The sequence below is a fragment of the Neofelis nebulosa genome, chromosome 12 (assembly GCF_028018385.1).
Source record: "Neofelis nebulosa isolate mNeoNeb1 chromosome 12, mNeoNeb1.pri, whole genome shotgun sequence".
Lineage (NCBI taxonomy): Eukaryota > Metazoa > Chordata > Mammalia > Carnivora > Felidae > Neofelis > Neofelis nebulosa.
In genome coordinates, this window is record NC_080793.1 from 50,405,079 (window position 1) to 50,423,116 (window position 18,038).

Here is an 18,038-nt window from a genome sequence, read left to right on the forward strand (position 1 = left end):
TAAAGTGGTATATAAGCCTCTGAGTCCAATAGCTTCCTTGAATTTCACTTCTCCTCCATGAACTCTTGTGCAAGTAATTATTAATAAAATATTGTGCCTTACCCCTGTTAATTTGTCTTTTGTCAGTTTATTTTGCAGGCCTCCAGACACTGAGCCTAAGAGGGGTAGAGGAAAAGCTTTTCCTCCCTGACAATAGCAAAGTACCTAAACAGGTGGGAAGGGATAGGGTCAGGGTGCAGGTATTTGACCAAAGGTACAACATCACATGTTCCGAGACAAGAGAAAAGTTGCTGAAGATGGGTAACAAATACAAGTGTTTGCAGAGAAAATACTGTTGAAGTTGAAGGAGATCATGCCCGATGGGCTTGCATAACGTTGATGTAGTAAGAGGCGATCTGAATGATAACTCCTTCTTTCTGATCCTGCATTACTGTCCTTGAACCAACTGAGCCAGAAGGACTAGGCTTTTCCTTCCTTCCCTGTCCGATTCTGGCTTGTGCCCCTCTGAGTAAAATTGAGAGCCACAAACCTGGCACTATGTGTGTGTCTATGTGTGACAGTTTATTTTAACATAAAATAATACATGCATATAGCTAAAAATAAAAGATGCAGAATGATATAAAATAAAAAGCAAAGCAGTCACCGAATGTGCTGCAAAGCAAGGGTGTGTGTGTGTGTGTGTGGAGGGGGTTGAGTAGAGAGACAGAGCATGAGCAGGGGAGGGGCAGAGAGAGAGAGGGAGACACAGAATCTGAAGCAGGCTCCAGGCTCTGAGCTGTCAGCACAGAGTCTGACGCGGGGCTCAAATTCATGGACCGTGAGATCATGACCTGAGCTGAAGTCAGATGCTTAAACTGAGCCACCCAGGAGCCCCTCAAAGAAGTCTTAACTCAAAATCTAATTTGAGGCCTGGTGCTTTATCTATTAAATAAAATGTTCAAAAAGTTCAGAAACTATACAAAAAATGCCTAATTCAAGACTTGCTATATATATATATATATACTGTGAAACTCAGTGATCCTTCTTTCCTTTACCTCTACTCTTCTCCCTTAAGGTGAGTTCATTATTATGAGGATTTATGGTCCCTCAAGTGAATAGAGTCTGCCAGTCTTTTCTATCAGCTGTGCAGACATGTCCAGGCCTGACTCGATCTGAGGGCAGAGAAAAAAAGCCTGGCTTTAAGCTGGGTCTCCTGCTATGCAAATTTATAAAAATATTTCATGTCATAGACTCGTGGATTCACTCATTTGGAGGTGAGTCAAAAAAGTTAAACGCACAAAAGACTATGAAAAGAAGTGAGCAGGAGGCAACAGCAAATGGGAAACCACACAAGGTGTCTACTGCTCATCTGGTCTTGAGTGAGAAAGAATCATGACTAATACAAAAATCGACAACCATGTCCCTCAGAGGGCACTGATCAAAGCAAATGTACTTCCATTATTTTCTATCTTGATTTAATCTTAGGGGGCCAGTTTTCCAATCCAGGAAACTCAATCCAATTCAAGAACTCAGAGGGGCGCCTGGGTGGCTCAGTTGGTTAAGCGGCTGACTTCAGCTCGCTCAGGTCATGATCTCGCAGTTCATGGGTTCAAGCCTCACGTTGGGCTCTGTGCTGACAGCTCAGAGCCTGGAGCCTGCTTTGTATCCCATGTCTCCCTCTCTCTCTCTGTTCTTCCCCTGCTTGCACTCTGTGTGTGTGTGTGTGTCTCTCTCTCTCTCATAAATAAATAAATAAATAAATAAATAAATAAATAAATATTAAAAAATTATAATAATAAAAAAGAAAGTCTCTGCAGATAACTGAGTCTAATTTTGGATAATGCTGAGTCTTTCACATTCTTGACCCTTCTTTTGCTCTTCCCTAAGAGAGCACGTGGCTATAGAGGATGATCGTGGTATGTAGCTCATGTAAAGGACAGATAGAGCCCTTGGATTCACACCATGTCTTCTACATCAAGGCTTCTGAAACTTAAATGCGACAGGAATCATATATTGGTATAGGCTCTGAGACTCACTGGCACTTTTTCCTAGGTAGAATTGGTTCTCTCTTTTCCTGAAGCAGTGAGCCTTAAGGCTTAGCCATGGAGGCAAAAGTTGTAAGGGAACATGATTTAGGGAGGAAATAAAACTATATTGGCTTACTAGATCAGATACGTTAAAACTATATTCATACATCTCATAAATGCTAATTCACATAGCCCATTTCTGTTCCTCCTTCCCTTCTGACTTAATTGTAATAGAGTGATTACCTTACCTCATATTCTTGTCCTGTTTTAGGAATCTAGCCTGTTCTAGAGACCCAGCTCTCCACTATAATGTTGACTGATATGATGATATCTACAATAGGAGTGTGACAGGTCCAGAGACCAGGGCAAGTGACCCAATCAATATCCTCTTCCAGTGTGAGCCTTCATTCAATAGAGAGTGCACCTGTTCTGCCCGGGCCAGATCCTGTGAACTGACGCTTCACAGCTCTGGTGGTACCCGGGAAGTCATTGTTGGTGATGATAAGGAGCTTTTCATTGTTAAAGGCTTTACCCATTAAAAAATATCTGATTATTGATTTTCTAGGCCCTCTGATTTCTGTAAGGTCAAGATTACTCTGTTGTAAGGGGAAAGTCTTTTCTCCTTGTCTGGAATGTCCTTTCCCCACTGTCTGCTTTGAAAATTCCTACTCAGTTTTTATTTTATTTTATTTTATTTTATTTTATTTAAAAATTTTTTTTAAATGTTTATTTATTATTGAGAGACAGAGAGACACAGAATGTGAGCAGGAGAGGGGCAGAGAGAGGAGGAGACACAGAATCCGAAGCAGGCTCCAGGCTCCGAGCTGTCAGTGCAGAGCCCGACGCGGGGCTCGAACTCACAAACTGCGAGATCATGAGCTCGAACTCACAAACTGCGAGATCATGAGCTCGAACTCACAAACTGCGAGATCATGACCTGAGCTGAAGTTGGTCACCCAAGCAACTGAGCCACCCAGGCGCCCCTCCTACTCAGTTTTTAAAACCCAGCTATAATGCTGCCTACTCGGGACAGCCTTCTCTGAGTCCTTCCCTGCGCCCAGGAAGACTCAAGTTCTCCATTATGTGCCACTGCTATATCTTGTAAGCACCTCTATTATGACACTATTCACAGTGGATCAGGAGTATTTGCCACCATGTCTGTCTCGCTTACCAAAGTTTCTGTACTGTTCACACTAGTCCACAGTCTGGCATACAGTACAGGATCAATAAACATTTGTCGACTGAGTGACTGGCTGAAAGAACAAGTGAGTGGATCTCAAGTGTCCATGCCAAAGGTCCCACAGGTAGTATAAAGGAATGTTGGAATCCAACAACGGATTGTGACCCCCAGGCCCACTTTTCCCCGGCACCACGCTGCCTCGCACTTTTGGAATTTCAAATTGAGCAAGCTTGTTGTCTACCTGTGATACATAGGAGTGAACCTCCATGAGCCTTACATATTTTTCCAGTCCTTTCTCTCTTCCCTACCCTTCTTTTGGTGAAGAGTAGATTTCCCAGAATTGTCACTGGAACTAAGTTTTTGTTAGCAATTTGTCTATCTGTTTGTTAGCAAACTAAGTAATGTTAGCAAGATAATAAAATGGACTGGCATCAGGTTGAGTCCTAAAAAATCAAGAGCAGAACAGAACTCCTTTCCTTGACGAATTGCTGGCATTTCTCATATGTCTCTTGTGTGCTTGACATATTGGTAAGATTTTTGCATACTTTCATTTAATTGTAACAATTGCCCTTTGAGAGAAGCCTTCCTAATAGGCTTTACTTCACAAATGGGCGACTGAGACTCATAAGATATCATCTTAACTTCCCAAGGCCACATGGCTTTAGCAGTAGCAGAACTGGGACCCAAGCCTGCACGGGCATGCCTGATGTCAAAATCTACTCTCTTAAAGTAATGGAGTCCACCAGGAATATACCAGCAAGGAAGACGGAAGAGGAATTAATTATGAATTAGCATTTATTAGGGTAATAGGTACCTGTCAAGCTTTGTGGCCACCCAGCATCTCTGAACACCTTTCCTATATTTGGGTGATTTTCCATATTAAGAGTCCTACCCTCCCAAAGGTGGAAACCAGATGTTTGCACTTGTACAAAAAGTGCAACATTCCAGTCAACATACATACACAAGGACTAACCTAATGAGTAAGTGAATGGACCTCACAAAAATAGAAGCAGTAGCTGGTACACTGGTCCCTATTACCCACTGCATCCTGTTAAACTCATTAAACAAGAGAGCCATTAGAGGAAAGTGGCTCTAACACCTTGGTGGCCAATATAAGCCAAGCAGAATCTAAATCTTACCTTTACAAATGCCACGAGGTTATGAAATCAAAACACTAAAGACAGCCAATCACAAACAGCCAGGTAGACTTTAAGTTATAGCCAATCAAATAATTTCCACACTTTCTCTATTAAGTTTTTCCCCTGGCTCCTGTGGGCAGAGCACTCCTAATCACTTCTGACTTGGTACCACCCAATTCAAGTAAATTTTTGCTCAAATGAACTCTCAAACATGTTTAATATACCTCAGTTTGTTTTTTAGCAGTTCTAAGGCATCGCACAGAGATCTAATGAGGCCAGACAGCAGAATCCCAGAGAGTGACCTTAATCTTGGGCCACGAGGCTTACGAGCTACATGATTAAGAGAGGCATTGGCCCCTCTCATCGGGTAATTAGGGGTCAGGGTACCATAGTAATATGGCACGGCCGAAAACTGGCTCTCACCCTACCCTGACTTTTCATGGCTTTGGGGAACATCAGGCCTTCTTCTAGTACAAAGTAGAAGCTGGAGATCAAGTTGTATGACGTAGTCAACTATTGATTGGACCCCAACAACCAAGCACATTCAAGACCGCAGAGGTAGCAGTCCTTCTACTGCATGATCAGAATGCTGGGGTCTGAGCCTCAAGGTTGACCAGAATTGACTGCCTTAAGCCACTGGGCTATATTCAGTTCCCAGCAAATTTTCAGGGAAGGCACTCACAGTCAAGAAGGCAACCTGCCAAGGGAATCAGTCTTAGACAAAATTTCCCTTTCTCTCCCTTGCTTTCCCAGCCTCCCTTGCAATAAGGGCATAGGTGTGGGTTCTAGGCTCTGCTGGTCAGACACACCCATGTGAGATTCGATTTAGAAGAAACTGAGGGAGGGGCGCCTGGGTGGCTCAGTGGGTTAAGCGGCCAACTCTTAGTTTCCGTTCAGGTCATGACCTCACAGTTTGTGAGTTCAAGCCCCACATTGGGCTCTGCACTGTCAGTGCTAGTGTCTCTCTCTCTCTCCGTCTCTCCCCCACTTGCTCTCTCTGTCTTTCCCAAAATAAACAAATAAACTTAAAAACTTTTGTTTGGAAGAAAGCAGGGTGAGAATACAGGAGCGTGAAACATATACTGGCTAATACCAGAGGCCTCTGTTTCTGGGAAAACCGTGGCCGGCAACTCTGGAATCCAGGGCCCGACATCAGTGTGCCTGTTACAGTGTCTGTGCCTAGAAAAGGCTGCAACAGGGCCGCTTCCGGGACAGACCCATGGGTGGTTTGATGTTGCTTCTGCCCTAACCCTGCCGGATATTCTCTGAGCTACCTAATAACCTGGAATAAACTTATCCTCTGCTTCAACCGGCTGAAGGAGGTTCTGTTGTTTGCGACCTAGAAGCAGAGTGGTAACTGATCGTCTGTTTGGGGCCAGGCACCGCCCGCGACGCTGTCCCATCCTTAATCTCTTTGGATCCTTACACACAACATACCGGACAAAGACCGTCTGAAGTGCTGAAGGAGAAGGTGGAAAGGCAGCAGTGAGGGATGGGGCTGACAAGATCCAACGCCAGAGATCACGAGGGCTCCTGTTCTTCAGCTGCTGAGTTCGCACCTTCTCCCAGAAGCGTGCTATCACACACGCCCCGGGCTGTGTGTAAGATGAGCACCACGTGCCCGGCTGCAGACTTGGTGGTGGCAGCTTCCACAGACCCTTCCACGAGCTTCTTCTCTGCCATCCCACTCTGGCAACCAGAGGCACCACACCACTTAGATTCTCCCGCCAACTCTAACTTTCGGCACGCATAGCCGTGCTTCAGAGAAAGTGCCTAGAGATCGTTCTCTGACCCTGTGATACCCACGCCCCAAGCCCCCCACCTCCCACCAGGCCTTCCTGTTACAACTGCCCACAGTCACGCAAGCTGTAAGTCCTTGACTCAAGTCACGATCTCCAAAATACGTAGTTCCTCTTTTCCAGACCGGACTCTAATAACACGTGTGATAAAACTTTGTTCAAAGCAACCTAGACTTGAAAAACATTGAGCGTCAGGGATCATAAAGACTCGGGTTCTAATTTCAGCTTTGCCCCTTGTAGCTCTATAATGTTCAGTAAATTAATTACTAAACCTCTCTGAGACTTCATTGTCTCATTTCAAAATGGGCATTATATTCACCTCCTGGGCTTGGTGGTGATAAAATGAGAATGTTTTATAGTGTTGAGAACATAATTGACTCAAATCTCAGGCCCTTTCCATCTTGTGACCAATGTTTAGAAATCAAATGTAATGAGGACATGTGTTTGTTGCCCATTTTAACTGCGAATTCTTGCTTTTTTTTAATTCAAATATAATTTGAATTAAAAAAAATTTTTTTTTTTTTAATTTTTTGTTTTTTCAACGTTTTTTTTTATTTATTTTTGGGACAGAGACAGACAGAGCATGAACGGGGGAGGGGCAGAGAGAGAGAGAGGGAGACACAGAATCGGAAACAGGCTCCAGGCTCCGAGCCATCAGCCCAGAGCCTGACGCGGGGCTCGAACTCACGGACCGCGAGATCGTGACCTGGCTGAAGTCGGACGCTTAACCGACTGCGCCACCCAGGCGCCCCAAAAAAAATTTTTTTTTTGAGAGAGAGAGAGAGAGAGAGTGCGAGCAAGGAAGGGGCAGAGAGAGAGATACAGAGAATCTGAAGCAGGTTCCAGGCTCTGAGCTGTCAGCACAGAGCCCAACGTGGGGCTCAGACTCGTGAACTGCGAGATCATGACCTGAGCCGAAGTCGGACGCTTAACTGGCTAAGCCACCCAGGTGCCTGGAGAATTTTTGTTTTTAATACTTATTTATAGGACTTGCAAGGTAAAAGTGAATACCTTTATAAAACACATAGCTTTAAATAATATATATCAAAATAATGTTGTGGTTACTCTGGGTTTGCTCTCTCAAATTGGTTTTTAAAAGTATTCTGTACTATGCTTCTTTTAATGTACTTCAGAAAAAAAGTGTTAAGTTTTCACCGGTTACGGATTTTTAGGCTTTCAGAAAGGAGAAGTTTCATTTTTTACATTTAGAAATGGAAAGAAAGATGTTAGACATAGCATATTTTGACTGATAACTAATTGTTCATATGATGGCAAATTCAAACAAAGAAATACAAACAGAAGGGTAGCTAAGAATTCACTCTGCTCACATGGAGAGGCTCACCAGTGGCTTTGCAAAATGGTTTCACTGAGGTCATGGTTCTCCCAGTCTCGGACCCCAAACATGACTTGGCTCCTTGGGTCTCAGTCTCCTCAGCAGTAATTACAAAGAAGGCTTAACGTGGAGTCTTCCAAGTTCTGGCATTCTAGGACCGTGAATGTGAGCTCTGTTGGCAATAAATAACATTTACTCAGTTATTCCTCCTCCTCACCAAATGAGAAGAGGGGTGATAATTATATTCTTCCCAACCCCTGAATATGACAATTTAAGAGAATAATAATAGCATGGTATGTGTAATAAGGCATTTTGCAGAAAGTTTTATATCCACTATGTATTATTTTTTTAATGTTTTTTTTTTTTTAATTTTTTTCAACGTTTTTTATTTATTTTTGGGACAGAGAGAGACAGAGCATGAACGGGGGAGGGTCAGAGAGAGAGGGAGACACAGAATCGGTAACAGGCTCCAGGCTCTGAGCCATCAGCCCAGAGCCTGACGCGGGGCTCGAACTCACGGACCGCGAGATCGTGACCTGGCTGAAGTCGGACGCTTAACCGACTGCGCCACCCAGGCGCCCCTTTAATGTTTATTTTTGAGAGAGAGAGACAGAGCGTGAGTGGGGGAGGGGCAGAGAGAGAGGGAGACACGGAGTCTGAAGCAAGCTCCAGGCTCTGAGCTGTCAGCACAGAGCCCGAGGCGGGGCTCGAACTCATGAACTGTGAGGTCATAACCTGAGCCGAAGACAGCCACTTAATCGACTGAGCCATCCAGGCACCCCTTATATCCACTATATAATTCAATCCTCATAATGCCAATAACACAAAGTTATTCTTGTTCCCTTCTACAGACAAGGAAAGTGAAGCAGAGAAAAGCTAAGTAACCCTCACAATAGCACCCAGTTAGAAGGACAAAAGCTGAGGGAGTACTGAAGTGTGGTATAGTATATTGGCTCTGGGAGTCAGACTGACCTAGGTTCAAATCCTGACTTAACCATCTTTTGTGATTTAGAGGCACATTACCCAATCTCTCCAATCCTTCATTTTCATTATCTGTTAAATGGTGATGATACTGGGACACCTGGGGGGCTCAGTCAGTTGAGTGTCTGATTCTTAATTTCAGCTCAGGTCATGGTCTCAGGATCATGGGATCGAGGGTGGCTCCATGCTGAGTGTGGAGACTGCTTAAGATTCTCTCTCTCTCGGGGCGCCTGGGTGGCTCAGTTGGTTAAGCGGCCGACTTCGGCTCAGGTCATGATCTCGCGGTCCGTGAGTTCAAGCGCCGCGTCAGGCTCTGTGCTGACAGCTCAGAGCCTGGAGCCTGTTTCAGATTCTGTGTCTTCCTCTCTCTGACCCTCCCCCGTTCATGCTCTGTCTCTCTCTGTCTCAAAAATAAATAAACGTTAAAAAAAAATTAAAAAAAAAAATTCTCTCTCTCTCTCTCTCCCCCCCTACTCTGCTCCTCTCCTCTGCTCACACACTCTCTCTCTAAAACAAACAAAACAAAACAAAAACAAAAAATGGTGATGATGCCATCCGTACTTCCCTCCAAGAATTAAATGAAATAATTTGTTTAGCGTTCAACAAGTGATAACTATGCTAGAGATGATAATGATTTATATTACCTCCCAAAGCATTTCCTTTTAACAACACCCAGTATCCTAAGCAAACTGGCATTTCAAAACCTAAGCCCTGTGCACCAATGTTGTTACACAAATGTTAACCTTTTCCTCCAATTAGAAAGACTAACGCAACATAACTGGCAAAGCTATTTCACATTTCATGTGTACTCAGAGACAAAGTCCAAAAAATTGGCTCTTTATGACAGATTGCTGTACATCATGTTACAAACATATTCCCCACTACTCACAGGAAGGCACTTGGCAATCCAGAAGGAATTCTTCAACATGCTAATTAATGCAGATAATATATCTTCCCAGCAATCGAAAAGGTCAGAGGAATGTATCACTTCTCTCTTCCATTGATTAAAAAACATTTGCATCCTCTTTTGACCTTCTTCCTACTTTACCCAGAAGAACCGACAATGCCCGCCAGGAATTATTGGATAATCCTCCACCCCATTGCCTAATGGCAAGAAACATCTTGACGCCTTTGGGCTCAGCTGTGCTCATTAGGTACAGAAATGCCCTGAGAAGATAGCGAATGTATTCAGATTTTTGTTTGTCTGCAGTTTGATGTAACAGTGTTTTATTTTTGGCCCCCAATTGCTCAGCAAAAAGAAAAAAAAAACTTTGGGTAAGCTGCTGATTTCCTCTAAATCGCTGAGCACAGGGATTGTAGCTTGATAAAGTCATTTAGCTGCTAGATGTTTATATTCAAACCATGCCAATGGCTCTTGCTGGAGCTTTTCATGAGGAATGTGATGATGTCTACTTCTTCATGGGGTTGAAATAACTGTAAATTTACCAGTACTACCTCATAGGAAATTTTAAAAAAATTATTTCATCTTTAGGGCTTTGCAATATAAAAATTTATGTGGGTTTTCAATGAAGATGTTACAAAGAGAAAGTGTATATGCTCTCACTGAACAAAGTTAGTTGCAACTTCCCTGAATATTCCTAAATCCTGAAGCATTAATACATTGGTCATTGGTCTTGAACGTGGCATACTCAAGCCTTTCCCAGAAGGTATTACCAAGGTCCATTTGAAAAGCAAAATTCACAATTGTGGCATCAATACTAAAGTGAGAGAAGGAAGTAGGAGACCAGAGAACTTGCATAAATACACCTCATATCCTTTTCCCTTTTCCTGTTTGTTGTTGTTGTTGTTGTTGTTCTCTTTTCTCTCTCTTCTTCCAACCCTGAAAGCAAAGGGATTAGCTGAGAATGTAGACTGCTTATCTAAAATCAGAAAAAAGTGTTGAATTAGGAAAGCGTTGATTTTCCATCCATCCATCCATCCATCCATCCATCCATCCATCCATCCATTCAATAAACATGGGTTTTTTTGGATATCTGTAAAAGGCCAGACAATGTGCTAAAGACACATAAAACTATGTTGTTTGTTAAGTGAGTTATTCATGTAATAAACATTACCAATTAGCCAGTGTTTGATTCAAGAAAACCAAAAACAAGTCATTATAACATTTGGGGTGAGGTTATAAAAGTATTCAAGGGGTGCCTGGCTGGCTTAGTTGCTAGAGCATGTGACTCGATCTTGGGGTTGTAAGTTGAAGCCCCACATTGGGCGTAGAGCTTACTTTAAAAAAAAAATAGAGAAGTATTCAAAATGCTGAGGAAGCAAGAAGCTGAGGAAATAACTAAGACATCACCTGTAGTATATATGACAGAGGCTGAGTTAAAGAGGCACACGGGCTGCCACAGGATATAACAGTAAAGCTGTCTTTGGAACCCTCAGCTGCTAAGGTACTCAGGAGGCAAAGTGGGGGTTGACAGAAAGATTGTGATCTCAAGAACCACATAGCCTTGGGCTTGCAGCCCTATCGTGGCGACTGTGTTTTCGGTCTTCCTTGCAGCTGGGTAAGCCCTTGAAATGAAGTTCCAGTCAATGGTTGCAAATGGAATTAGTGCTATAGATCGAATACAGACGGAACCACAAAATTCACATGTTAAAATCCCAACCCCCTATGTGGATGAGGAGGAGGAGGTCTTTGGGAGGTGATTCGTTCCTAAAGGTGAAGCCCTCTTGAATGGGAGTGGTGCTCTTATAAAAGAGACCCTAGAGACCGCCCTTTGCCTCTTCTGCCATGTAAGGACACAGCTGTCTATAAACCAGGAAGAGGGCTCTCACCAGACATCACATTTGCTGGCACCTTGGCCTTATTCTTCCCAGCCCTCAAAGCTTTGAGAAATAAACTTCTGTTGTTTATAAGCCACCCAGTTTATGGTTAAGTTGCTATAACAGCCTGGTGGTCTAAGACAAGTAGTGTAACTTTCAAGAAGTGGCCATAAGAGAAGGGATTTCTCCCCCCTCTCTATTTTTCTTTTTGTTGGTCGGTAGGTGGACATGAAGGCTGAAACTAGAGCAATGACCTTAGTTCCATCATCAGATGGAAACCTTGTGAGGTGGATAGAAAACAACATGAGCCACAGTCTGATGGATATGAAGTCACAGTACCAGCCCCATGTGGCCTGTGGGAGGAAAAACAAAGCTTACATGTTTTAGCCACTACTGGCTTCCTGTCACTCGCAGTTGAACTTAATCCTAACTGCTACCAACAACGAGACCTTAATCAAATACACCCTGAAACCCTCTGAGACTCACTTTCCTACAAAACAAGGATAATAATGCCTATATTTTTTTTTAGAGAGAGAGAGCATGAGAGGGGGAGAGGAGTACAGAGAGAGAGAGAGAGAGAGAGAGAGAGAGAATCTTAAGCAGCCTCCAGACTTAGTGAGGAGCTTGACACAGAGCTCAATCCCATGACCCTGGGACCATGACTTGAGCTGAAATCAAGATTTGGACGCTCAACCAACTAAGCTACCCAGCCGCCACAATACCTATTTTTATAATTGTTGGGAGGACTGAATCAAAAGAATAAATAAATTTAATTCACCCAGAATAATGCCAGGTACCCAGTAGTGTTATTACAAACAGTTGCTATTATTATAGTGATGTTCTTTGTCTTTCCAAAGCTCATGCTCCACAAATCTCTAACACTTGAATAGCACTCCCATTCCCTGACAGTTGTAACAACTGTCATCAAGGTCAAGCACCAGCAGAAATCAAGGGTGTTTACTTGAGCAGTGGGAGATACTGAGGTAGGAGATGGGGGAGGAGGGGAGAGTAGGGAGAAATCGATAGTTCTTCTTTAGATATGTGAAGTTTGAGATGCTTATCAGACATCTAAGTGGAAATAGATGTAGAGTAAGCAATTGGATATATGATTCTGGAGCTAATAAGAAAGGTACTGGAGAGCCACAGATTTGAGACCTGTCAGCACCTCGATGCTATTAAAAGCTATGGGGTAGGATGAGATCACCTAAGAATGTAGATATCAAAATAAGGCGGCCAAGGACAGAACCTTCAGCATTCTAATATTTAGAGGTCGATAGAGAGTAAGTCCTAAATGAGGAAATCAAACCAATATGCTGTCTCAGAAACCTAGACACTCAATGTTTCACAGAAGAGGTAATCAACTGTACCAATGCCCATGAGAGGGCCGAGAGCAGAAAATTGCCCATTGGCATTGGTAAGATATGGGTCACCGGCAACTTGGATGTGGTAGGCAGTCTCTAATGCTCCAGCGAGCCTTGCCTCCTGGTATCATGCCCTTATGCAGTTTCTTCCCCTTGACAATAGACTGGACTTACTGATTTGCACTTAATAGAATACAGCAAACAACGATGTAACTTCTGAGACGAGGTTACAAAACGACTGTGGCTTCTATCCTGCGATCTCTCTCTCCAGGGTCTGGCTTAGGGGAGGGCACAGGGTAAACAGATACTTGGGTTTAAACTGAGTGGGGATATTTCAAGGCAACGATGAGAAAGGAAGAGAGGGGTGTGGGACTTAACAAGGCTTATAAGGGAGTAGTTATGTTGGTGGTCTCTAAACTCTAAGCTGTGTGAGAAAAGAAGTGAGAATATGAGTGTGTGAGGAAAAGAGAAGACGGAGTAGGACAAAGCATGAGAATCTCAGTGGGATGAGGACCTGGTGGAATACCTGAGTAACTGAGGAGAAAGAATAAGAGGTAATGGGCAGAAAGAAAAACACTTCTGAGATTTCAAAACTCGGGCTGGTGAGCATAACGTCTGCAGAGCAAGTGGCTCAGAGAGAGTGAAGGAAAACGTGGAAAGAAACTAAAGGTGTAGAATGAATCACTGATGTAGGTATGGAGGTCATCCAGGATTTCCACAGACACATGGAAAGGATGACAGCGAGAGGGGCACCTGGGTGGCTCAGTCAGTTAAGTGTCCGACTTGAGTTCAGGTCATGATCTCACGGCTCGTGGGTTTGGGCCCCGCGTCAGGCTCTGTGCTGACAGCTCGGAGCCTGGAGCCTGCTTTGGATTCTGTGTCTCCGTCTCTCTCTGCCCCTCCCCTGCTCATGTTCTGTCTCTGTCTCTCCTCTCTCTCTCAAAAATAAATACACATTAAAAAAAAAAAAAAAAGATGACAGCGAGACAGAGGTCAGGACCACCAGGCATGGAAGTAGCAGGTTCTGTACCCAGAATAAATGTCCTGCTCCGTATCACTCGGAGTGAGTCTGCTTTCCTGGCACCTCTAATCTTGGACATTAGCAAGTGGTAACCCATGTTAGAATCATAATTTATCTAAATACAAGTCTTTCTCATCTCTATTCTTCCAGATATGCCTTAAGCCTGCAAACAAACGGTATGTTTAAGGAAACATCACAAAAATCCAAAGTAACGAGCTCACACATAGAACTGGTGCCACCAAGACTGAATCACTCTAAACAGAGACAGTCACATTATACACTCATAGAGGCATTGAGTGATATAGAAGAAAAACTTGGGCTGGTTAACACATGCTCCTCAGTCCCGTTAGGTTTTGTCGGTGAGCAGGGAAGATCAAGACATTGGGGGAATGTAGAAGGAAAAATAGGAAATTTTGGCAAAGGAAATGAAAGGAAGGTTATGAGTAGATCTTTCAAGTCATTTGCACCTACTTAGGAATGAACTTTAAAAGAAATACTGTTCTATTATACAAACATTTTTCAGAAATATTAAAACACAATGGAGCCCATTTGTCTACAGGGTGACAATGTGAAAATCCCACTTGAAGTTTCGAAGAATCCTTTTAAATTATCTTAAATCTTAATTAGGTGCATAATCGTCACAACAGCACGTGCTGGCTGCAGGGTTCTGAGCTTGTTTTCTTGCCTGTGAAATGGAGACAAGAACCAAATTTCATGGGATTTCTGTGAGAACCAACAGGCACGGTATATATGAAAGTGTTTTATAAATTGTAAAGTTCTCTATACAAAAAAAATCTCTTCATCATCAGCCATGTGAAAACATGTCTGTCATGTGAAAAACCATTGTTTTTGTCTACCCAGATCCTTGCCCTCCTTCCAGTAATAACATAGCTCCCCTTCCACTGAAGAATTGTTCTTCCTTATTAAGGGGGGGTGGTGGGTGCCCACTCACTATCCTGGCTAAGCGATTCAGTACACCCCATGCAACTGGCCATGGTGATGGGTCAGGAACAGCTGTGTCCTTTAAGTCAGTCCAATCCTGTTCTTCTTGGGTTCTTTTTTCTTTTCTTGCCAAGAGCCATGAGAATATGTCCCTAGAGACACTAGTGACCATATCCTCCCTTGCCACCTGAAAGATACAGTTGACATGTAGAAAGAACGAGAATTGAGAGACAGAGTCCTGAAAGAATTTCCATCATCCTATATGGCCAGCCCCAACCCTGTCTTTTCCATAATTTCCATATGTCAACTTTATGTGTGTGCACACACACACATATATGTAAGCATTTGAGTTGTAGTTTAGTCACTTCCAACCAAGAGTCTGGCGAATATAGATTCCACAACAACAAACTTTCAAATTCAAAAATATGGAGAGAGGAGAACTTTCTCATTGTCTCCTTTTCAAACCATAGAATAGCGTTCAGAATAATGAAAACACAGAACCTGTAGATAGCCTCAGGATATATACAAGATACCTGTACACAGAATGAGAAACTACCCATCCTCCAGTATCATCAGGTACATTAATATTAGGCATTTTGTAGTACGTGATAGAGGAAAAAAACCTCTTAAAGAATATTGTTCATATACATTAAATCCCTTAAAAAGAAATTTCACAGTTTTAGTGCAGCTATTCTAAACTAATACATGTTGTTGACATAAAGTCCTAAGTAAAAAAGACGATTATAGTTGAATAGCTAAATTAGGTGCATTGACCATCCCAGACTTTTTCTAGAATAAGTAGCACACTTTACAGAGTAGAGCTCTAACAAGGCCAATTTCTGCTTCTATGTGCCACTTATCATGGAGATCTAGAGTGGGAGCAGCCTCAGAAATACATCCAAAATGATGTATGGGGCACTGGGTGGCTCAGTTGGTTAAGCATCCGACTTTGGCTCAGGTCATGATCTCGCGGTTTGTGAGTTCGAGCCCCGTGTGGGGCTTTGTGCTGACAGCTCGGAGCCTGGAGCCTGCTTGGGATTCTGTGTCTCCCTGTCTCTCTGCCCCTCCCATGCTCATGCTCTGTCTCTCTCTGTCTCTCAATAATAAATAAATCTTAAAAAAAAAACTTAAATGATGTAAAGACACATTACTTTACAGATGAGGGCACCGAGCCCCCAAAATATGAAGCAACTTGAGGAAGTTCACTGTTTGCCAATAAATGAGGTGAGGATTCTTTGCTTATAAAGTAGTTCTTTGCTTTACAAAACACTGCAGTATAATTTTCATTTTAATTGATGCTTACAATATAAATTTCCTAGTCTGTGACCATGTTAAAAAAAAAAAAACTCTATTAAATTTGTAAAACTGACTTTTACACAACCCAGGAAAGCATTTATTGCATCTATATATAATTCCAATCTGGACACACTATTTATAACATCTGAAGTTCACAGTCTTTTGAATGAGCCAGGACTAGGAATGATAAAATGTTTAGATTGGCAAATCCCAATATCTTGAAGAAGTAGAGACAATTGCCGAATGGAAACATGATATTCCTATTAAATGTTCCAGTGGTTCTTAAAGCAGGAGATGAAATCCTTACTGCTCTAATTCTTATATTAGGTAATTTTAATCATTTTCATGTTCTAAGTCACAACTGTTTAACCAGTTTCTCTTACAGTGCAATTATTTTCATCAATCTTTCTGTATATCTAATGGAACTGGGAGAGCTCCAGCAGGAATCATATATCAGCTGCCTCCGTGAACTATCCTTTTCGTTCAGTGAAGCACAGCTCAAAACAGGATTTCAAGGGTGTCATTTTTCAGATGTTATTTAATGTCGTTTGCTATTTGCTTTTTATTTGAATTACTGGGCTCAATTTTCCAATCTATGGTTTGGCTTTTTGTATATCTTTTGAATGTGTTTATCTTCCTACATACTATTCTATACTATGCTATATATTTTCTTGTATATCTTATAAACTATAACATATATCACTTGTATATTTTGCTTTTGCTCAATAAGGACTGGTGGGAGGCTGATTCTCAATTTTTTGCCACCTCCTATCCTCCATCCCTGTATAGCCCCAGAAAGTTTCTGCAGAGACCAAATCTCTAGGGGGTTAAAACTGATGGTAGGCAACACTGAGCCTTCTACTAACCTTAGAACTGTATTTCTGTAGGCTTTCTTATGCCAACTTTCTTCTCCACTGCTTTTTCAGCAGACTAAGGCAAGTGTAGGGGGTAGATGTAGTGCTAGTCTTAAAAGCTACCAGTCACAACAAAGAGATGCCATAATTAAACTAAGATAACGTATAATCATGGACACCAAAAACCAGAGGGGTGCAAAAGAACAGAAGCATAAATGTCTCAGGAGAAAAAATGCAATGCTTACTAAGCATGAACCTTTGGATGGAAAATTAAAACAGCAGTGAGATACCTTTTTCACTAATCAAAACAGCAATGTTGGGGCGCCTGGGTGGCTCAGTCGGTTAAGCGCCCGACTTCGGCTCAGGTCATGATCTCGCAGTTCGTGGGTTTGAGCCCCGCATTGGGCTCTGTCCCGACAGTTCGGATCCTGGAGCCTGCTTTGGGTGCTGTGTCTCCCTCTCTCTCTGCCTTTCCCGCACTCATGCTCTGTCTCTGTCTCTCAAAAATGAACAAACGTTAAAAAATAAAAATCAAAAAAACCCAGCAATGACTTACTCAAGTATGTTCAATACTGGGGTGGTGAGATGGGCACTCTATCTCTTGGCATATCTTGTAACAGTATAATACTTCTGGAAAGCTATTTAACAGCATATCAAGAGTCTTTAAAACATTCACATTTTGTCCCACTTCTGAGAACCACCACCCCCACAAGATAATATCGGAGCAAAGGCAAAGATTAATGTATGACAGATTACTTTGGTGGTGTTTGCAAAGATTAAAAAAACAGAAACACCATCAATGCGCAAAAGAAGAAGAAATGAATTGTGGCATGGGCATAGGCTGAATTATTAAAGTTATTTAAAATGATGTTCCTGGGGCGCCCGGGTGGCTCAGTCGGTTAAGCGGCCGACTTCGGCTCAGGTCATCATCTCGCCGTCCGTGAGTTCGAGCCCCGCGTCAGGCTCTGTGCTGACAGCTCAGAGCCTGGAGCCTGTTTCAGATTCTATGTCTCCCTCTCTCTGACCCTCCCCCGTTCATGCTTTGTCTCTCTCTGTCTCAAAAATAAAAACGTTAAAAAAAAAATTAAAATGATGCTCCTGAAAATGTTTAAAACATGGAGACATTCTCACGATTTACCACCATGAAGAAAGCAGGGCACATGACAAATGTACTGCAGGAGAAGCCATGGAACGGAAGGTACCTGTCACTCTGTAACTTCCACGTGAGGAAACCAGCCTGAGCGGTTGCTGATGCCTAACGTGGCCTCGGCTTGTGATGATAGTGGTACCACATCATTTAACTTGTGCACATTTAATTCTGTGGCCTTAGGAAAAAAATAAAATGAGG

General features: G+C 42.6%; 1 long non-coding RNA gene across 1 annotated transcript; it reads right to left on the reverse strand.

The window, feature by feature from the left end:
- Positions 1-7,223: 7,223 nt before the first annotated feature.
- On the reverse strand, positions 7,224-11,073 carry LOC131490876 (uncharacterized). Its single transcript, XR_009251243.1, has 2 exons — positions 9,328-11,073; positions 7,224-7,629 (listed from the first exon to the last, which is right to left on the reverse strand). It is a non-coding gene; the product is annotated as an uncharacterized LOC131490876 (long non-coding RNA).
- Positions 11,074-18,038: the final 6,965 nt, after the last annotated feature.